Here is a 20,812-nt window from a genome sequence, read left to right on the forward strand (position 1 = left end):
CACTATGATAGAAACACATATACATTAGAGGATCACAAAGATCTATAATTAGGCCAAAACTTTGAAATCACTGATGATGTTAGTCAAATTCAGGGAAACGTTTAATAAGGTAGCAATTTTTCTTTAAATAAGAGTGTTAATTACATGTCCAAAGAGTAATATGGAATGCTTATCAACATTAAAGAAGTTGTAGAATATAAAATTGTGTTTAATATATATTTCAAACAGTGTACTAAAAATAAGTGTTGCATATCTTGATTTCAAATTGATTTATTTAAATCAATTCTCTAGTAATGGTTTTACCTGGAAGAAGTCTAAAAATGCCCACCCAAAATTCTCAACTCCTGTGTATTCAATAAAATACCAAACTAGGTACTGTTCTGAAGGAATTTTGCAGATGTAATTAAAGTCTTAAGTCAGCTGATCTGCATATACAAAAATTATTTGTGGGAGAGAGATGATCTAATCACATGAGCCCTTCAAAAGCAGAAGAGAAAAGCAGAAGAGGAAGTCAGATAGACTCAAAGCCTGAGAAGTATTCAATACACCATTGCTGGTTTGAAGATGGATGGGGACATAAGAGAAAGAATGCAAGGAACCTCTAGGAGCAGAAAGCCACCCCCAGCTAGCAGCCAGCAAGGAAACAGGAACTTCAGTGCTACAACTCCAAGGAGCTGATTCTGCCAACAACAGGAATGAGTTGGAAGCAGATTCTTCTCCAGATCCCCCAGATACAGTCCATCAAGACAACATCTTGATTTCAGCCGTTGGAGACCCTAAGCAGATAATCAGCACATTGGCCTTTCTGATCTACAAAACTGTAAGCTAATAAATTTGTGTTGCTCTAAGCTGTTTTATATGTGGTAATCTGTTACACAGAAATAGAGAACTAATACAGATGTTGGTGTCAGGAGTGGGGTGCTCCCAGAACAAATACACAAAATATGGGAGTGGTTCTGGAATTAGGCAGTGAGTGGAGGCTGAAAGAAGTTTGAGGAGAACCTTAAGGAGCACTGTAGAGGAAGCCTAGACTGCCATGAATAAACTGTTAGTTAAAACATGGATTTCAAGTACATAGACTGGGGACAGGTCAGAATGAAGCATGGAACATGTTATTGAAAACTATGGAAAGAGGATCAATATCATACTGTGGCATAAAGATTAGCAGAATTTTTTTCCTGAATTTATGTGGAAAGCAGAATTTCTAAATGATAAATTTAATTATTTAGGTGAGTAGATTTCCAAGCAAAGTGTTGGAGGTGCTGCCTGGTTTTTTACCTGCTGCTTATAGTAAAATGTGAGAGGAGAGAGAAAAAATTATGAAAGAACAGTAAACAAAACGGAACCAGGACTTGCTCTGGGAAATCCTCAGCCTATCCTGATGGCAAAAACTGCTAAAATTAAGAGATTGTTTCTGAAAGTGAAGCACAGAGAAAAAGCTGGGTGTGTCTGGGCACCACTTTGCTCAAATTTTGGAAAGACCAGAAGGTCAGAATATTAAGTCTCAAGAGATTAAGGGTTTGCTTCACAGATCTTCTTAAAACAAGGAGTTTCTAGGAAGCTTAAGGATACTCTCCATCAGCCATTTCAACAGAAGCCAAAGATTGGGAAAAGGTTATCTCAAAATGTGTTATGGACTTGAGATCTGTCTATTGAGATGAATCCCTGTGCCAAGGGAGACGCACAAGTTTCTTGAGAAATCTATGTCAACAGAAATACTGCTAGCATAGACCAAAAAAAGAAAAAGGAAAAAAATTACAAAATGAAAGGTTATTGGACCCCTGAAATTCCATTGGCAGGAAGTGGGCCTAGAGCCCAGAGAGTAGAACTGAGAGCTCAGTGGGGAGAGCTGAGAGCCACAGAGAACTGTTCCCAGGGTTTGAAACCTAAGGGAGTCTGCCCAGATGGATTTCAAAACTTCTTTGGAATAGAAACTCCCTTTTATTTTCCTTTTCTCCCATTTTGAGCCATACTGTCTGTAACTATTATCTTCTTGATGTGCCACCAGTTTCTGTTTGAAGCAGATTAGATATTTACTTAGTATCACAGTCCACAGATGATAGGAATTGTGCACAGGAGCCTCAACTGCACTGATTCAGATGCTATACATGATGAGATTTTGAATTTTGAGATGATGTTGTATTGGAATGAGACTTTTGGGGACCTTGAAATGGGGTGAATGTATTTTACATGTGAAATGGATATGAATCTTTGGAGAGGGGCAGTAGACTGGGGTAGATAAAACTATGGTCATCCAAAGATGTCTTGTTCTAATCCCCAGAATCTGTGAATATGATATTATTATCACTCTGATGATTATATAATATTGTAGAGCATGACTGACCTTAAAATAGAGGGATCACACAAGTCCTAATGTAATCTAATCGAACCATAAAAGAAGAGAACTTTTCTAGCTGGTGGGAGAAGAGAAAGTCAGGAGAAGGATTCAACATGCCTTTGTTGACTTTGAAGATGGAATAGGCATGAGCCAAGGCATGCAGATAACCTCTCTAGAAGCTGAGAACCACCTCCAACCAGCAGCCCTCGATGTTAAAACCTGAATAAGCCTGGAAGCACATTGCCTCTCCAATAAAGCCACCAGATAAAAGCCTACAGTATTTGCCCCTTTAATTTCAGCCTTGTGAGACTGGAGTAACTAGCTGAGCCCACCTGGTTTTTTGACATATATAACAGTAAGTTATGTAATGAAATAATATGCGACTATTGTTTTAAGCCACTAAGTTTGTGGCAAATTGTTACACAGCAATAAAAAACTAATATCATGTTGAAAGAAACAAAAAGCCTTTGGAAAGATATTTGGCATCAGAAATCATCTTGTTATGGGAATGCCTTTCATTTTAACCAAGTAACATATATTTTCTCTGATTGCAGCCTGTGGAAACCATTTTTATGTGAATCTAGAAGCAAAACATGGATCTTAATAATTTCCTTTTCAAATTGAAATTTTAAGTATAAAAATAAGAATTCAAAATAATGAAAGGGCTATGAATTAAAGGAGAGACTTTTTCCTAAAGATTTCCTAATTAATTAATTTAACCAATGTGTTTTGAGCACCTATCATGTACCAGACTCTTAATGTGTTGTTAGCAATGTAAAAATAAACCATATATAGTCTCTATCCTCCAGGAGCTCAGAAGACAGATGAACAATAATCCCAATAATAATGACCAATTATTGGGTACAACTTATGTGCCAAGTGTTGTTCTAGGATTTTATCTATTCTTCTTTTCAACAAACAGATAAGTCTACGATGAAGGACATGATAAGTGAATATACTAGGCAACACTTATGGTACAAAAGAAACTAGCAAACATGGCTCATGAAGGAGATTGAGAAGGTTTGAGCTGTTAAATTGAAGATTAACTAAGGACTCATAAGACAGATAAGATAAAGAGGAACATTCAAAACAGAAAAAATAGTGTGTATTAAGTCTTGAGAGCATGAAACAATGCAGTTTATCTGGGAAAGTTATAGGTATACTAGCTTGGCATGAGAAAAGATGGTAACATTGAAGAGACAGGCAGCAGTCAGTCAATGGAAGAAATTGTATGCTTAGCTAAGGAATTACAGACTTGTGCTAGCTGTTCCAAAAATATTTTAACTTTAATTATATAAGAATAGACCCTTTTCTCTTTGCCACCTACTTCCTCATTCTTGTGTTGAAGGAGGTTGCCCTACCTTGAAGAGAATACATGCAATAAGAAAAGCTAGAAAGAAGCTTATTAAGAGTCTGGATTCAAGCATTCTGAGCCCCAGTCCAAGAATCTTTCTATCTAGGCCTTCAGTTACTTTTGTAGTTTTCACATAATGATGTTTGAAAGCTAAAGAAGTTTTTATATTTAAAATATTTGAAATATTATTTTTAAAAATAGGTAAAACTTTTAAGGTAACTGTTCAAAATGAGTGTACAGTTTTAGAAATCTAATGTAATACATATGACTAAATGATTTGGCCCTGGGTTACTTACTCAAAAGAAGGAAAGAGTAAAATAGATGAGAAAGAAGAGTGTAAAAAATTCTGATCTCAGTCTTTGAGATGCAAGCATACTGAGGTTCTCTACTCAGCCAGAGGACCTCAGAGTCCTGGGCTGTTCAACTGACATTCATGCCCAGGAACACCATGGAAGCAGACTGTACTCTTCTCAAGTCTGACACAACAGAAAACTTGCATAAAAGGTTTTTGTGGCAGCTATTACAATCTCTTCTCTAACTTTCTTCTCTTCACACATATACACACACACAGGCACACACGCACACATATACCTTCCCATTACTATACTAATTCACATTCCATAGTGATAATCTATAATATTTGACAAATGAGTCTTCCAATATTTCCCTTTTGATTTTCCTATCTTTTAAAAAATACATTATTTCCTAAAATACAATCAGTCATAATCTCAAACCATTATGGATTCCCTAATGCTGTCTCCTAAGACAATGTCAATCATGGAAGACAGTATTCTAATATCCAGTACCCTCATATGAAAAATCTCAGGGGCACAGGTTTGTTTGTCTATTTTATTTATTTTTAAAATTTATTTATTTTTGGCTGCATTGGTTCTTCATTGCTGTGTGCGGGCTTTCTCTAGCTGTGGTGAGCGGGGACTACTCTTCGTTGCAGTGTGTAGGCTTCTCATTGTGGTGGCTTCTCTTGTTGCAGAGCACAGGCTCTAGGTACACAGGCTTCAGTAGTTGTGGCACGCGGGCTCAGTAGTTGTGGCTCACGGGCTTAGCTGCTCCATGGCATGTGGGATCTTCCCGGACCAGGTCTCGAACCCGTGTCTCCTGCATTAGCAGGTGGATTCTTAACCACTGTGCCACCAGGGAAGCCCAGGGGCATAGGTTTTATATCAAGAAAAAAAGTATACATTTTTTTAGCTCTCCTGTGTCTATCACAACAGTTATAAGCAAACCCAAGACAGAGAAGGATGCCAACAAGTTAGCTTCAAAGGATAAGGATTCTCACCCCAAAAGCTATTTAACTAAGTGTAGAAAGATGTTGATTATTTAAACAAGACTTTTTAGACTTAGGAAAGTTTACTTGTTTATTCATAAATTCTTCCTTGGGTTTAGAAAAAGAGAAAGGGGGGAGAATAAAATAACTCCATAAGTTTTAAACTGTGGGCAAAAGTCTTTATAAAACTTAAATAGACATAGGTATTAAAGCAGTTGACTCTACCCACTGTGGACAATTATACTAGTGTTCAAAATATTTGCAGCCTCTCTTTATGATACCCTCCCACTAAGGGAGGACTGTATATTCCCAACCTATTTAAATCAGGCATGGCCATTAGACATCCTTTGGTCAATGAAATATTATCATAAGAGATGTATCCTGCCCCTCCCAGGCAGAAGCTTTAGGAGCCAAGACACTGTTCACCATGTAACTGGTAATATTACAGAGACAACACCATTATCATTTTACCTGGCATAAGGTGATGGGAGCAGAGTCACAGCTGACCTATAATGGAGAAAAAGTGTGAGCCAGACATTCTTTGAAAGCCACTGAAATGTTAAGGTCATTTGTTATTACAGCCTAACCTAACCTATCCAAAAGTAGGAGGAAATTTCCTCTTTGCCTAAAACAAAGATGACACTAAAGAGTGAAACACTGGAAGTATGCTCCCTGTCAACAATGCCATATAATATTAATATTGTATTGGAAGACCTAGCTAGCTCTGTAAGACAAGAATAAGAAGATGGATAATAGATGATAGATGATAGGCATATAGGTTATAGATACATAGATATGTAGATGTTTATTTATATTATGATATCTACATATATGTTATATATATGTGTGTGTGCTTTTGTTATATATATGTATATACACATATATGAAAGGTAAAATAAAAGTGCTATTTTCACAAGAGAACTGATAGCCAAATAACTACAATTAATCAGAGATTTTAGTAGTGTTGCTAGATGCATGGTCAATGTAACAATCAATGCAGAAAATCAATCATACTCCCATACAACAATAGCAAATAGCTAGAAAATGAAATTTTTTAAAGTTTCCATTTATAACAGCAATAAGATACCAGAGATAAATCTAACAAAAGGTGTCAGGAAAAAAAGGATAAAATGTTATTGGAAAACATTGAAGAAGATCTAAATAAATGGAAATCTACACCCCCAAATTAATCTATTAAATCATTCAGTTACATCCAAACTCACAGAAGGTCAGTTTATTGAAGTTAACAAAACTTTAAATCAAATGTATAAGAATAAGCAAAGACCCAAGAATACTAAATATAATATTGAAGAAAAATAGTAAGATTCAAGATAAAGAAATACAATACTGAAGAAGAATAATAAGGTATGAAGAATCACCCTTGTGATCTCTTGGCTAACTATAAAGTAATTGAGATGATGTGATATTGGCTCAGGGATTTAAGAAAAAAAAAAGAAAAATAGATCAGAAAGAAACCCCAGAAACAGAATATTTGAGAACTTAGGACATGATGAATATGAGGTTACCATATACTGGAAAATATCTTTAGGCCTTCAGGATGGGAAGAATAAACCATTAAGGAAAAGATTGATAAATTGACCCTATTAAAATGTAAAACTGATGTACATCAAAAAACACTATGAGAAAAAGAGAGTAAGAGGAAGGAAAAGAGGAAGGAAGGGAGGGAGGAAGTCTTGGAAAGGATATTTGCACTACATATAACCAGCAGAAAATTAGTAGCCAAAGCGTATAATCACATGTGATCAATAAAAAAGTACAACGATAAAAATGAGGAAAGAATAAAAAGAGTAAATTCCTAAAAAAGGAAACTGGAATGGCCAATAAACATATGAAAATATGATAAAGCATTAGTAAAAAGAGAAATCCAAAGTTAAATAAGATACAATTTCACACCCCTCAAACTGGCAAAAGTTTGAAAGCCTGACCACATAAAGAAATTGGGAGATTTTATGTGTTACTGGGAGGGTAAAATGGTGCAATCTATTTGGAAAACAATTTGGTCTTGTCTAGTGAGGAGAAGATGCGCATTCTCTTTGATCCAGCACTTCCACTCCTAAGTAGGTACCCTAAAGAAACTCTTGGATGGACCACCATGAGACACGCAGAGGAAGGGCCATTGCTCTACTGTTAATGTTAATGAGGTTCTCATCCATAACAGGGGATAAAATTAATACTTACCTCATAGGGTTGTGGTAGGAATAAATAAGTTAGAACATGTAAATCCTTTGAACAGTACCTGAAATCGTGTAAGTGCTCAATAAGCGTTAGCTGTTGTTAATAAATCCCCTTACATTATTTTGATTCCCAGCATACGCCCTAGGCTCAGTACTTAAGGTATTTTCCTTTGCAAGCTTTCTTTTCTTCACAACTGCTGACCTCATTTAATGGGTAGTTCCCTATGTCCCAGACAAGTCAGCTGGCCATGTAATAAGACTGCAGTCAGGCCTGCTGTGATCTGGGTGGGACTTGCTCATCCTCTCAGGTCATGTTTATGCTAAACCTTTTCTCCAGAGGTGAGCTGGGCAACTATCCCATTTTACATTCTCCCCAGTGAGGTCTGCCAATGTTCTTAAAACTATCAATATTTTGATCTATGTGATTAATGAATGCTAAATCATACCAATTAGGCATTTCAGTTTTACACCTTAACAGGATCTTCAATTGTAAGATTTTACTTTAATTAAATGTAAAATGAAAGAGAGAAGGAAGAAAGAAAGGGAAGGGAGGGAAAGGAAATCGAAAGAAGAGATTCCAACCGCATGTAATCAACAACATAGAGAAATGCTTTTGGCAACCCTATCCAAAATTTCAGCATGAGTAAATTTTGTGTCCCACTCTTACCTACAGCTCTTTTATGACTCCTGTCCCTGTTTGAATAATTACTCCCATTCCCTCAGATTCATGTCCTTTGAAACTCTCAATCCTATAAACAAGTCAATATTAAGGATTAATGGATAATAACATAACAACGTCATTTCCAGATACCTTATTGAGACTTCTAAATGGCCCCTAAATTAGATATAATCAATTCACCAGGATTCTCTAAAAGTAAATTCCTCCAGTACTAAAAGTTTTAGTCACCATGGCCATTGAGTATGGGAGAAATTCTGGAGGAATAGACTTTTAGGAATTTACCAAACCACATTAACTCTCTGACTCATTTATAGGTGAGATTGGCTGTGAAAGTACCCTCAATCCCACCCACTACCTGTTTCATGTTATAATCATGGGTGGGAGAGGAATTAACTTAATTTGAGGACTAAGAACATATACTCTTCTTATTAATGACCAACTTATTTATTTTAAAATATTTACAAAGCATTACAATGTATCAGGCAAGCATTAACCTGCTTAGTTACAAATTATTATTTGATTTTTGTTTCACTCTGTATTTAACTATAACTTTTTCCATTCTCACAGCTGACACTTGCTCCTGTCCCATCTCCGGGTCTTTCCCCCCTTCTTCAAGACTGACAGACAATAAAGGTATGAGGATGGATCATGTCCATCACCCAGCAGAAGAGATTGGCAAGAGGTAGGCCAATAGCAGTAAACTGGGAAAAAACTGACGATTCAATGAAGTTATGACACTGTCATCCAGAATGAACCAAATGTTCCAATATAAAGGTACTTTCTCTGGAGTTATTTTTGCTAAAACACTGAAGGATTGTATATTCTGCTTCTATGGGGGAAGCTGCTTGCTGAAAATATTCGTGTATATGTTTTGTGATGTGTCTCTACATGTATGGGGATAATGATGTGACACAGGATCTGTGATCTCGAGTGATACATTATCACAGTATATGGCCGTGAATAAGGAATACTAAAAATTAATCCTTATTAAAATTGTCAGAAGGTTAAAAACCACATACGGAATTGATCAAATGCTCTTTATTCAGAGCTAACTCTAGTGAAAAGTCAGCTACTATCTGTTTAGTTCTGGTAGACTGGAAGGGGCTTGAAAGGAGAGTAAATTTTATAGAGCAAAAGGAGTATATTTTAAGAAAGTCTTTGATTGGTCAGTGTTCTGTTAAGGTGGGATTTTCTAGTGGGTGGGATTTGGGGAAATAAGATGAGGAGACTTTCCAATTGGATTTTGGCAGCTTTAGATTGGTTCTCTATACTGGCACATAGCTTAAAGATTTCCAGGTAGGTTAGGACCATATGGGTTTTCCTGTTTCAATAAAAGACTATCTGATCCTCTGCTTTAGGGTTCAAGCAATTCACAAAGGTAAATTATTTTTCCAATAATTCACTTTTAATGACTTTTTAATTTACCTTTATTGCCTCATACACCACATACTGTATAAGCTTTTACAAAAATAGTGGTTATTTCCATTGTTCAGAAACTCCTTACTCAAGCACTATATAAAAGTTTGTGAATAAAGTGCTAAAAATAGTGCAATAAAAAAATTGAAAAAAATAAAATAATTATTTTTGGTTTAATTATATTATAAATTAATAAGACCACTAAAATGTTATGAAAAACAGATATAGTTCATTATTTTCACTCTAACTGCATGACATTTGAAAAATAACAATAATCCCAGGATGTGTATCTCTAATCTGATGATCTCCATTCCTTACCAAGTCCTCAATTTGTTGTTTCTTTGCTCTTTGGAGACAAAGTTCCCTAGGGTGGTTGTTGGTCTGTTTGTTTATTTTTCTTTTTAATTTATCAACAAAGAACAGCTTTTTTTTTTTTTTTTGCTTTTGTTGAAATGGTATTTTAACATTTTTTTGTAATTATTGTTCCTTCCCACATATCAGGATGACCAAAACCCTCCCTGCGAATTGTTAGGAAGACTGTTGCAATTTCCCTTTCCTTTCTTTAGTTGCATCAAATACTCTAATCATCTTATTCGGCATTTTGGTCAGGGATGTCTTCTCTATGCCCTTCAGCTATGTCTCTTCCCACAACCACTCTAAACTTTTTAACTTTTTACAGATGTAAATGCTGAATCATTCCTGCCTTTCATCATAAGTCCATTCCTCCTAGACTCTTCAATTATCCCCAGACTCCTACTTTGAACATTTCCCAACTGGATTGCACAAAGTAGTAAAGTTGGTCCAGATTTGCTTTTTAATACTAACAAAGACACTCGCTTAATGAGTTTCTACTCCAGATGAGGCCCTTTGCTAAGTACCTTCCATACATCTTCCCAATAATTCTATAAAGTAGGAATTTACAAAGAAGGAAACTGAGACTCTGTGAGTCCAGGATCTAGAAACTCTTCATCACACAGATAGTAACTGGGGAACCAGTACATGACCAATCTGATCGCAAAGTCTGTGTCCTGCCTTAAACCTTCAAGTGATTCCTGACAACTTTCTGCACCAGAATTACCTGAAATACCTGATAAAATTTAGGCTTCTAGGCCCAGCCCAGATCTTTTGAGTTAGTATCTCTGAGGGAAAGAACCAGCAATATACATTTTTAACAAGCCTCCAAAATGATTCTTAGGCACACTGAAGTTTGAAAGTCACTAAACTGCAAGGCCCATATTTTATGTGTTGTTCTCTGTGTCTCATCACCAAGCACAGTATCTGGCTATTAGAGAGTAAGTGCTGATGAGCCTAAATCAATAAGCCTACCATAAGAAAAGGGTGTTGGTATTGATTCTGTGCCTTTAGAATCAGAGCCTTTGGCTCTCTAGGAAAAGGTTCTATAAAAACACTAGTAGAGGGGCTTCCCTGGTGGTGCAGTGGTTGAGAGTCCGCCTGCCGATGCAGGGGACGCGAGTTCGTGCCCCGGTCCGGGAGGATCCCACGTGCCGCGGAGCGGCTGGGCCCGTGAGCCATGGCCGCTGAGCCTGCACGTCCGGAGCCTGTGCTCAGCAGCGGGAGAGGCCACAGCGGTGAGAGGCCCGCAAAACACTAGGAGAGATTAGTACTTTTACATCACAGTTGGGTATTCCTAACACTGACATTGTACCAGCTTAGGGAGAGCCACCCTCTTTTGTCACACACCACAGTAAGGCCTTGCACAATGGCTTCTGTTATGGAAGATGGTTGGATGGCTGATAGATATCACAAGATTGTTCATGATTTAAAATTATGTAAGCCTTAGATTTTTAAAAATCTCTTGTTCAAGATATCCTATTCTAGTAATGTTAATGGTTGCATAAAACTAACTTCTAGCATACTGTGGTACTGGCCACCCCTTCCGTAGTCTGATAATAAATGGGTAGTTAAGAAGGTTTACTATGAACCATTAGCTGAAATAACCATCAGCTGGAAAAATAATTAATTATGTGCATAAATAAGACTACAGCTAGCCAGCAAAAGCCTTTGGCTTAAGGTAATGGGACAATTGATGGCTCTAAAAGATAATATTTTAAAATATATTTCTTACTAAAGAAAGGACATGAGGGTATTGACTCTGTGGTATTGGGGGCTGTGCTGCTGTTTCTCTTTAACATTCTGCCTTATGGGAAATAGGAAGTACTAAGTCAATTGTCAAAATAATGGTAAAATCTTTTCTACAAAACTCGGAATGCTAGAAAAATCAAACCAAATGAATGCTCAAAATTCCAGCTCTGTTTATTCACTCAGTATCCTGCTGGCTAGTTTTCTTGAGAGATGGGAAATTGGGATATATATATATATATTTCTTCCACTGCCTATTTCCTGCTTTAGGATGAAGACAGTAGATGCTAAACAGGGCTAAAGGAGGCTTCATATTCAAGATGATGACCTCTGGGTAAGAAGCAGCCTGATATAAGAAGGAATTAACAACAACATGGGGTTCCCTTAGCCCCTCTTTTGGGGAAATCACAGTCTTGGTCCTCCTCTTAAAGCCCGTACATTAGACAGCCAACAATAATCAGTATTACTCCCTCCAAAGGAGTTATTGCCTTTAGATGTTTTTCTGTGCCAGTTAAGCTTCTACTCCTCCTTGCTTGTGCATGTAGGGAAGGGAAAACATTGAGCTCTCTTTCTTCTTACCTTCTTTTCACTAGCATAATGTATGAAAAAATGCATCACGACGATCATTTATGCAAGTCTCATTCCAATTGGTGATCCAAAATGCAATTCTACCCGGAATTTAAATTGTCTTACTTTTTATCTCACATCTAATTGACTACAATAATCATATAACTTACTAAACTACTCTCAGAGAGTTTATACTGCATTAAAGATTTGAGTACCCCAGCTTATCTGAAGCTGTCTTTTTTTTTTTTTAACATCTTTATTGGAGTATAATTGCTTTACAATGATGTGTTAGTTTCTGCTTTACAACAAAGTGAATCAGTTATACATATACATATGTTCCCATATCTTTTCCCTCCTGCGTCTCCATCCCTCCCATCCTCCCTATCCCACCCCTCTAGGTGGTCACAAACCACCTAGCTGATCTCCCTGTGCCATGCGGCTGCTTCCCACTAGCTACCCACCTTATGTTTGGTAGTGTATATATGTCCATGCCACTCTCTCACTTCGTCACAGCTTAGCCTTCCCCCTCCCCATATCCTCAAGTCCATGCTCTAGTAGGTCTGTGTTTTGTTCCCATCTTACCCCTAGTCTCTTCATGACATTTTTTTTCTTAGATTCCATATATATGTGTTAGCATATGGTATTTGTTTTTCTCCCTCTGACTTACTTCACTCTGTATGACAGACTCCAGGTCCATTCACCTCACTATAAATAACTCAGTTTCATTTCTTTTTATGGCTGAGTAATATTACATTGTATATATGTGCCACATCTTCTTTATCCATTCATCTGTTGATGGACACTTAGGTTGCTTCCATGTCCTGGCTATTGTAAATAGAGCTGCAATGAACATTTTGGTACATGACTCTTTTTGAATTATGGTTTTCTCAGGGTATATGCCCAGTAGTGGGATGGCTGGGTCGTATGGTAGTTCTATTTGTAGTTTTTTAAGGAACCTCCATACTGTTCTCCATAGTGGCTGTATCAGTTTACATTCCCACCAGCAGTGCAAGAGTGTTCCCTTTTCTCCACACCCTCTCCAGCATTTTTGTTTCTAGATTTTTTGATGATGGCCATTCTGACCGGTGTGAGATGATATCTCATTGTAGTTTTGATTTGCATTTCTCTAATGATTAATGATGTTGAGCATTCTTTCATGTGTTGTTGGCAATCTGTATATCTTCCTTGGAAAAATGTCTATTTAGGTCTTCTGCCTATTTTTGGATTGGGTTGTTTGTTTTTTTGTTACTGAGCTGCCTGAGTTGCTTATAAATTTTGGAGATTAATCCTTTGTCAGTTGCTTCATTTGCAACTATTTTCTCCCATTCTGAGGGTTGCCTTTTGGTCTTGTTTATGGTATCCTTTGCTGTGCAAAATCTTTTTTAAGTTTCATTAGGTCCCATTTGTTTATTTTTGTTTTTATTTCCATTTCTCTAGGAGGTGGGTCAAAAAGGATCTTGCTGTGATTTATGTCATAGAGTGCCCTGCCTATGTTTTCCTCTAAGAGTTTGATAGTGTCTGCCCTTACATTTAGGTCTTTAACCCATTTCGAGTTTATTTTTGTGTATGGTGTTAGGGAGTGTTCTAATTTCATACTTTTACATGTACCTGTCCAGTTTTCCCAGCACCACTTATTGAAGAGGCTGTCTTTTCTCCACTGTATATTCTTGCCTCCTTTATCAAAGATAAGGTGACCATATGTGTGTGGGTTTATCTCTGGGCTTTCTATCCTGTTCCATTGATCTATATTTCTGGTTTTGTGCCAGTATCATATTGTCTTGATTACTGTAGCTTTGTAGTATAGTCTGAAGTCAGGGAGCCTGATTCCTCCAGCTCCATTTTCCGTTCTCAGTATTGCTTTGGCTAATCAGGGTCTTTTGTGTTTCCATACAAATTGTGAAAATTTTTGTTCTAGTTCTGTAAAAAATGCCATTGGTAGTTTGATAGGGATTTCATTGAATCTGTAGATTGCTTTGGGTAGTAGAGTCATTTTCACAATCTGAAGCTGTCTTAATCAGTAGAGACAATTATATTCATTCTCTTGAACTTTCCTAACAGTTTCACACTCACAAAATTCTCTCAAGGTTCATGTGGATATATACCCATTGGCCATTTCCTTCCTAGTCAGGTCACAGGCCACATGTTGTTATAAGAGTTCTTTTTCCCCATCACCTCCTCACAGATGATTCAGAGGCTGCAGGTAATTCTTGCCTAGTTCTCTTTTGTGCTGTAGTCACTAGCAGCTGCTTTGCTGACTCATTTTTTTTGTTTTGTTTTAATAGCCAAGAATCCTATAGCTCCTAGGATTTGACCAGAGTGTTATTAGTCTATTGTCCTTGGATGAAACACAATGAAGGTGCATCCATGTGCTGAGGGAAAAGCAGTGAAGAAGTGTCCTGAGGCCAAACAATCCTAAAACTGAGGGCAATCACTGGATAAAATTCTTCAAATCCAAGCTTTCAGGGCAAGTCCCATCAGATATATGCAACATAGCTGCTAAATACTACAGAAATTAAATCAGCATAGTAAGAACAGACAGATCAAAGAAATAGAAAAACTGCCAGCAAATCTCAGCTACAATAGAGGAGACATCATAAATTAGAGATGAAGAGGAGACAAGGCTGAGGTACATGAGTTTTGGGAAATATACAATTTAGAGAGTAAGTATAAATTACACATGGATTCAAGTTACATTTAGTCAGTAAAGATATACTTATCTAATCTATGCAAACAAAAATGTTTTCTAAAATAAAAGCAATGAAAATAATAAAAAAACAAATGTTTAAAGTTTTTAAATAACCCAAAATTTAAAACTTTGCAACATTAAATAGTAAGTAAAAATGCAAAAATTGATTAAAATCTGAAAAAAAATTTCAAATACTTTGCAAATACAACTTATCATGCTTATAAATAAGAAAAATACTAAGCCCTCATTGATAAATGAATGAAGGTAGTGGATGGACAATGCATAAAGAAGAATTACAAATGGATAGTGAATATTTGAAAAAAATGCAAAATAAGCAAAAATGTAACGCTACCTTAGTTTAACCCACCAAATAAGAACAAAGATTATATTTGATATTTGCAAGAGCTTAATAATGTGAGCACTCTTATAAGTGCTGATAAAAATGAAAGCTGGTAGAGCCTTTCTGAAAATAACTTGGCAATGTATTTCCATGCCTAATAGTTTATCATCAGGAATAAATAAAATATAAGACCAATATTTATGTACAAAATGTTCAATATTATTTATAACAAAAATCAAAAACAACTAAAAATTCTAACAATAGTGGGTAATTAAATAAATTATGATATATCTATAAATGGAATATTATATAGCCAATAAAACTTTGTTTAAAATACTTAAATGAAGTGCTTATATTATAATGGCCATGTAGAAAAATTACAAAATTCCTTGTAAAATATGATCTCAAGCCTGTTTTTAAAGAACTATTTTTAAAAGTTAAAAGGAAGTAAACCAATATGTTAACTGGTCACCTCTGGGCAGTAGAATTATGTGTGATTTATTTTTCCCACACTTTAACCTGATTAGTACTTTCCACATTTTTCTCCAAAACAAACCAGCCAGAACATAGCCACACACCAAATAAAGAAAATTATTGCTATTTTTTTAGGTCAAGAATAATGTAATTGAGAAAGAGTAAGGTACAAATTTTAGCTTAGTTTGCTTTTAAAAGTCTGCTTTAATAGTGAAAGTTGTATAGACTATTTCAAACATACAATGTAAAACATACACATCAAACACATTAGAGTTATTGGCTATGTGGGGATTGGAAAAAGAGAACAGGAATAAAAGGGAATGAATAAAATACAAAAATAAACTATTCTAATAAAGGCATAAAACAGCTTCCTTCAATCATAAGCAAATATGTCCCAGACTTGATTGAGTAAACTAAATTGTAATTTTAAGATTGTATGTATGTTTAGGTTTCATTGTTTACTTTTGAAAGGTTAATATCTACTTTGAAAAGTTAGGTCCGTAAACATTATACAATGAAGCCAAAAACAATGCTGTACTCCATTTACAGCATAAAAGAGTTTCCAGACTGGTTTCTACCGTGAAATTTTCTTCTCTCTTCCCTTCATTGTTATCCTTGAACCACAGTGGATCTACTTATAGAATTTTATGTTAATTAATAATATTTTTTTCTCCCCAAGGTATCACAACTCACTAGAAAAGATTCTCACAGGAAAACAGTCTCATAAAAACTATGCTATAAAGAAGTACTAAGAGAAATAGGACATTCTGAATGTCATTCAGCCAAATGCCTGATTCTCATTCATTCCATACTTCATTCAAACTCTGGGTCTTTTTGCATATTCTTTCCAAAACCATGTTTGATATGTAAACTAACAATCCAAATCAGTGAATGCTGAGCTACAGGGTTTGGTAGGAATTTGTGTTATATACAAATTAGGAAAGTAACTAATCACATTTGACATTAAAACAATACAAAAGTTTAAAAATAAAGCAATAAACTATTTAGAAACAGAATACTACTGCTTTATGGTAGGCATTAAATTTATCCAGAATAATTTATACCACGTAAGAAGTAAAGAAGGTAGATTTTATTTTATTTCTTTCCAGGATAATGTTGTCTGTATAATTTACTGTATTTATTGAAAATGTTAATTTAGAGATTGTTTTAGACACTGCTTTTTGGTACCATATGCTATTTTACTCTTTTTTTTTCATCAAAGAAATATTCCAGGAACATCCCTGGTGGTGCAGTGGTTAAGAATCCGCCTGCCAACACAGGGTACATGAGTTCAATCCCTGGTTCGGGAAGATCCCACATGCCGCAGAGCAACTAAGCCCATGGGCCACAACTACTGAACCTGTGCTCTAGAGCCCGTGAGCCACAACTACTGAGCCCACGTGCCACAAATACTGAAGCCCACGTGCCTAGAGCCCGTGCTCCCAACAAGAGAAGCCATCAAAATGAGAAGCCCGCAAACTGCAACAAAGAGTAGATCCCACTGACCACAACTAGAGAAAGCCTGAACGCAGCAAAGAAAAACCAAAGCAGCCAAAAATAAATAAACAAATTTATTTAGAAAAAAGAAAAAAAACTCTGTAATGGCCTATATGGGAAAATAATCTAAAAAAAGAGAGAGGATATATGCATATGTATAACTGATTCACTTTGCTGTACACCTGAAACTAACACAACATTGTAAATAATATATATTCCAATAAAAATTAAAAAAAATATATTCCAGGGACTTACATACATGGCCTTTTTTGCTTGTACATTTAGCTTCATCAAGTCTCTTCTAAATATAATCTCTTATCCCTTCTGAGTAAATCAGGAACTAAGAGAAAAACATTTTAATCCTTTAGCTGCTCCCTGCTGTCTACAGGATAAAAGTCCAAATTCTTTCATTCCTCCATTTAAGGCCCAGCACCTTGGTTTCTTTTACTTTCTTACATATCTTTTCACCATGTAGAAAAGCCTCACTCATCCAACTCTCCATTCTGCTCATATTCAGATCTGGATTATCCTTCAAGAGAAGATTGTGGCAATGGACTGAGTGTAAGCTGATAGAATAAATGGCAGGAATAAAACGGAACAGACAGTCAAAGTCATTTTGAAGGTAGAAAACACTTAAGTTTCTTTCTTGGGAAGTCCTAAGTTATAGAGACAAAGAATATCAAGGGAGAGGAGAAGGAAATCTGAAAAATGATAATAATACTGTCTTGTACTATTATTTGAATGTTTCAGTTTTATGTATATTGTAATCTCCTTAAAGGGAGAACATTTTTTTTTACATTTTTTCCTTTATATACTCATGTTTTTCGTAGCAGTAGGCAATAAATACTTGTTGAATGAATGAACAACATCAATTTTTCCTTGATTGCCATTTTATTACTATCTCCTTTTGTTTAAAAATGTCTGTGAATGTTCACATTTATAATAAAACATTTTACTTATGACAACTTGAATGGCAAAAATGGAGACATCTGACAATATCAAGTGTTAGAGAAGATAAGGGTTAATTGTAACACTTACATGAGGACTAGGGTAAGTTGGAACAATCACTGTGGAAAACAGTGTGGCATTACTTTGTAAAGGCAGAACATGTGCATAGCCCATAACCTAGAATTTCCACTTCTAAAAAAGTTTTACACGTACACTAGAGAAACTCTTGCACATGTGCTCCAAAAAGCTCACAGTAGCAATGTTTACAGTAATAAAGTAAAATTAGAAAAACCCAATGGTCATCTAAAAGAAAATAGATAAATAAATTGTAGTGTGCTCTCACATGGAATAATAAAATAGTATAGATGGATAGACTACAATTTGTAACAATATAGATGGCCTCTTACATACATAATTAAATGAAAAAAGCACTAATCTGAAGGCTATTTCCAGTATGACACAAATGTTATAGCTCAACACAAGCAAAAATAATATTATATCATCTAGGCTTACATACACATATTTTTTTAAATTTAAGACAAGAGAATGATAAATCTGTGTTGATTCTCAGAGTGAAGAGAAGAGAGGAAGCAAGCATCCAGTTTAGATATAAAATATTGGTAGCATTTTTTTAATTCAATGCAGAGTTCTTTGTTGTCCATTATATAATTATGTTAGAATTCACATATAAGTTACATATATTCTTGTTATGTAGCAAGTAGCATATTTTTAAACTGATAATAAAAGTGTTCAAAAATGGCAGCCTTAAAAAAATTTTTCTTTTTAGAAAAAAATCTTATTTTAGTTAGATGTAAACATGATTTGTAGATCCTACCCTAGAGAAATGGCAATGTAATAACAACTAATAGCAACATCTGACAGTGGGAGACTTAGGATTATAATAAATTTACTGGATTCATTACTTGTTTTTACTTCATTAACTTTTTTGCTCCATCAAAGTACTCCAAACAATAAACTTAGTTTGTCCAACATATGGGAAGAATTAGACAGAAAATCTTTTATTTCACATTGTTATGCCCAGAACAATCTCTTTGTTTAACCAGAACACTGGCTTTGTTTTCAAATCCACAGGGACAAGTAGGAGGGGAAAAGTTATGACAAACATCAATTCAAGTGTTTTTGTTTGGTTTTTCTATGTATTTTTGCAGCAACTTTGTCACAAAGAGCATTTCCAGAACTTTACTTAGGCTGATTGTGGTACAAAACCTTTACACTCTGATTTAATACGAAGGTTATTAGAAACTACAACGTACCTTGAAAATCTTGAGCCTGTAATTTCCCATTTCCTACAAAGAGATTTTGTCATTATTCCCCCCATCGCCATAGATATTCTATCATATTACCATCATACATGCCAGTCTTTTTTCTGAATGCATGTCTCCCTTAGGAAATCGTTCTAGTCCAGAGGTAATGTTTGCACTATAAGGTCACATCAAAAATAAAGCATGTCTTTGAATAACAACACAATGCTTCTAGTGGAAGTGATCCTTATATCTATGAATTTTAAATATCCACTTTTTAAATTAACATTTATTGCAGTATAATTGCTTTACAATGCTGTGTTAGTTTCTGATGTATAAAAAAGTGTATCAGCTATATGTATACATATATCCCCATATCCCCTCCCTCTTGTGCCTCCCTCACACCCTCCCTATCCCAACCCTCTAGGTGGTCACAAAGCACTGAGCTGATCTCCCTGTGAGATGCAGCTGCTTCCCACTAGCTATCTATTTTACATTTGGTAGTGTATATATGTCAATGCCACTCTCTCACTCCATCCCAGTTTACCCTTACCCTCATGTTGAGCTGCATGAACTGCTTGTATATTTTGGAGATTAATCCTTTGTCAGTTGCTTCATTTGCAAACCTTTTCTCCCATTCTGATGGTTGTCTTTTCATCTTGTTTATGGCTTCCTTTTTTTTTTTTTTTTTGCGGTACGCGGGCCTCTCACCACTGTGGCCGCTCCCGCTGCGGAGCACAGGCCCCAGATGCGCAGGCCCAGCGGCCATGGCTCACAGGCCCAGCCATCTCGCGGCATGTGGGATCTTCCCGGACCAGGGCACGAACCCGCGGCCCCTGCATCAGCAGGCGGACTCTCAACCACTGAGCCACTAGGGAAGCCCTGGGTTCCTTTGCTGTGCAAAAGCTTTTAAGTTTCATTAGATCCCATTTGTTTATTTTTGTTTTTATTTCCATTTCTCTAGGAGGTGGGTCAAAAAGGATCTTGCTGTGATTTATGTCATAGAGTGTTCTGCCTATGTTTTCCTCTAAGAGTTTGATAGTGTCTGGCCTTACATTTAGCTCTTTAACCCATTTTGAGTTTATTTTTGTGTATGGTGTTAGGGAGTGTTCTAATTCCATTCCTCTACATGTAGCCGTCCAGTTTTCCCAGCAACACTATTGAAGAGGCTGTCTTTTCTCCACTGTAAATTCTTCCCTCCTTTATCAAAGATAAGGTGACCACAAGTGTATGGGTTTATCTCTGGGCTTTCTATCCTCTTCCATTGATCTATTTTTCTGTTTTTGTGCCAGTACATACTGTCTGATTATTGTAGTTTTGTATTATAGTCTGAAGTCAGGGAGCCTGATACCTCCAGCTCCATTTTTCTTTCTCAAGATTGCTTTGGCTATTCAGGGTCTTTTGTGTTTCCAAACAAATTGTGAAAATTTTTGTTCTGGTTCTGTGAAAAATGCCATTGGTAGTTTGATGGGGATTGCACTGAATCTGTAGATTGCTTTGGGTACTGTAATCATTTTAACAATGTTGATTCTTCCAATCCAAGAACATGTTATGTCCTCCATCTGTTTATATCATCTTTAATTTCTTCGGTGCTTATAGTTTTCTGCATACAGGTCTTTTGTCTCCTTAGGTAGGTTTATTCCTAGGTATTTTATTCTTTTTGTTGCAATG

The 20,812-nt window shown here is 36.0% G+C and overlaps 1 long non-coding RNA gene across 5 annotated transcripts in view; it reads left to right on the top strand.

Annotated features, from left to right (window-relative positions):
- LOC131767717 (uncharacterized) overlaps positions 1-17,118 on the top strand; it is a 134,379-nt gene extending 117,261 nt beyond the window's left edge. For 4 of the 5 annotated variants that reach the window (XR_010836016.1, XR_010836017.1, XR_010836018.1 and 1 more), the window contains one exon: positions 8,419-9,401. This is a non-coding gene — a long non-coding RNA (uncharacterized lncRNA). Of the gene's footprint in view, positions 1-8,418; positions 9,402-16,656 lie in introns of those variants that run through there. The other variant, XR_009338824.2, reaches the window with a different exon arrangement.
- The last annotated feature ends 3,694 nt before the right edge of the window (positions 17,119-20,812 follow it).

This window comes from Kogia breviceps, chromosome 13 (genome assembly GCF_026419965.1).
Source record: "Kogia breviceps isolate mKogBre1 chromosome 13, mKogBre1 haplotype 1, whole genome shotgun sequence".
Taxonomy (NCBI): domain Eukaryota; kingdom Metazoa; phylum Chordata; class Mammalia; order Artiodactyla; family Physeteridae; genus Kogia; species Kogia breviceps.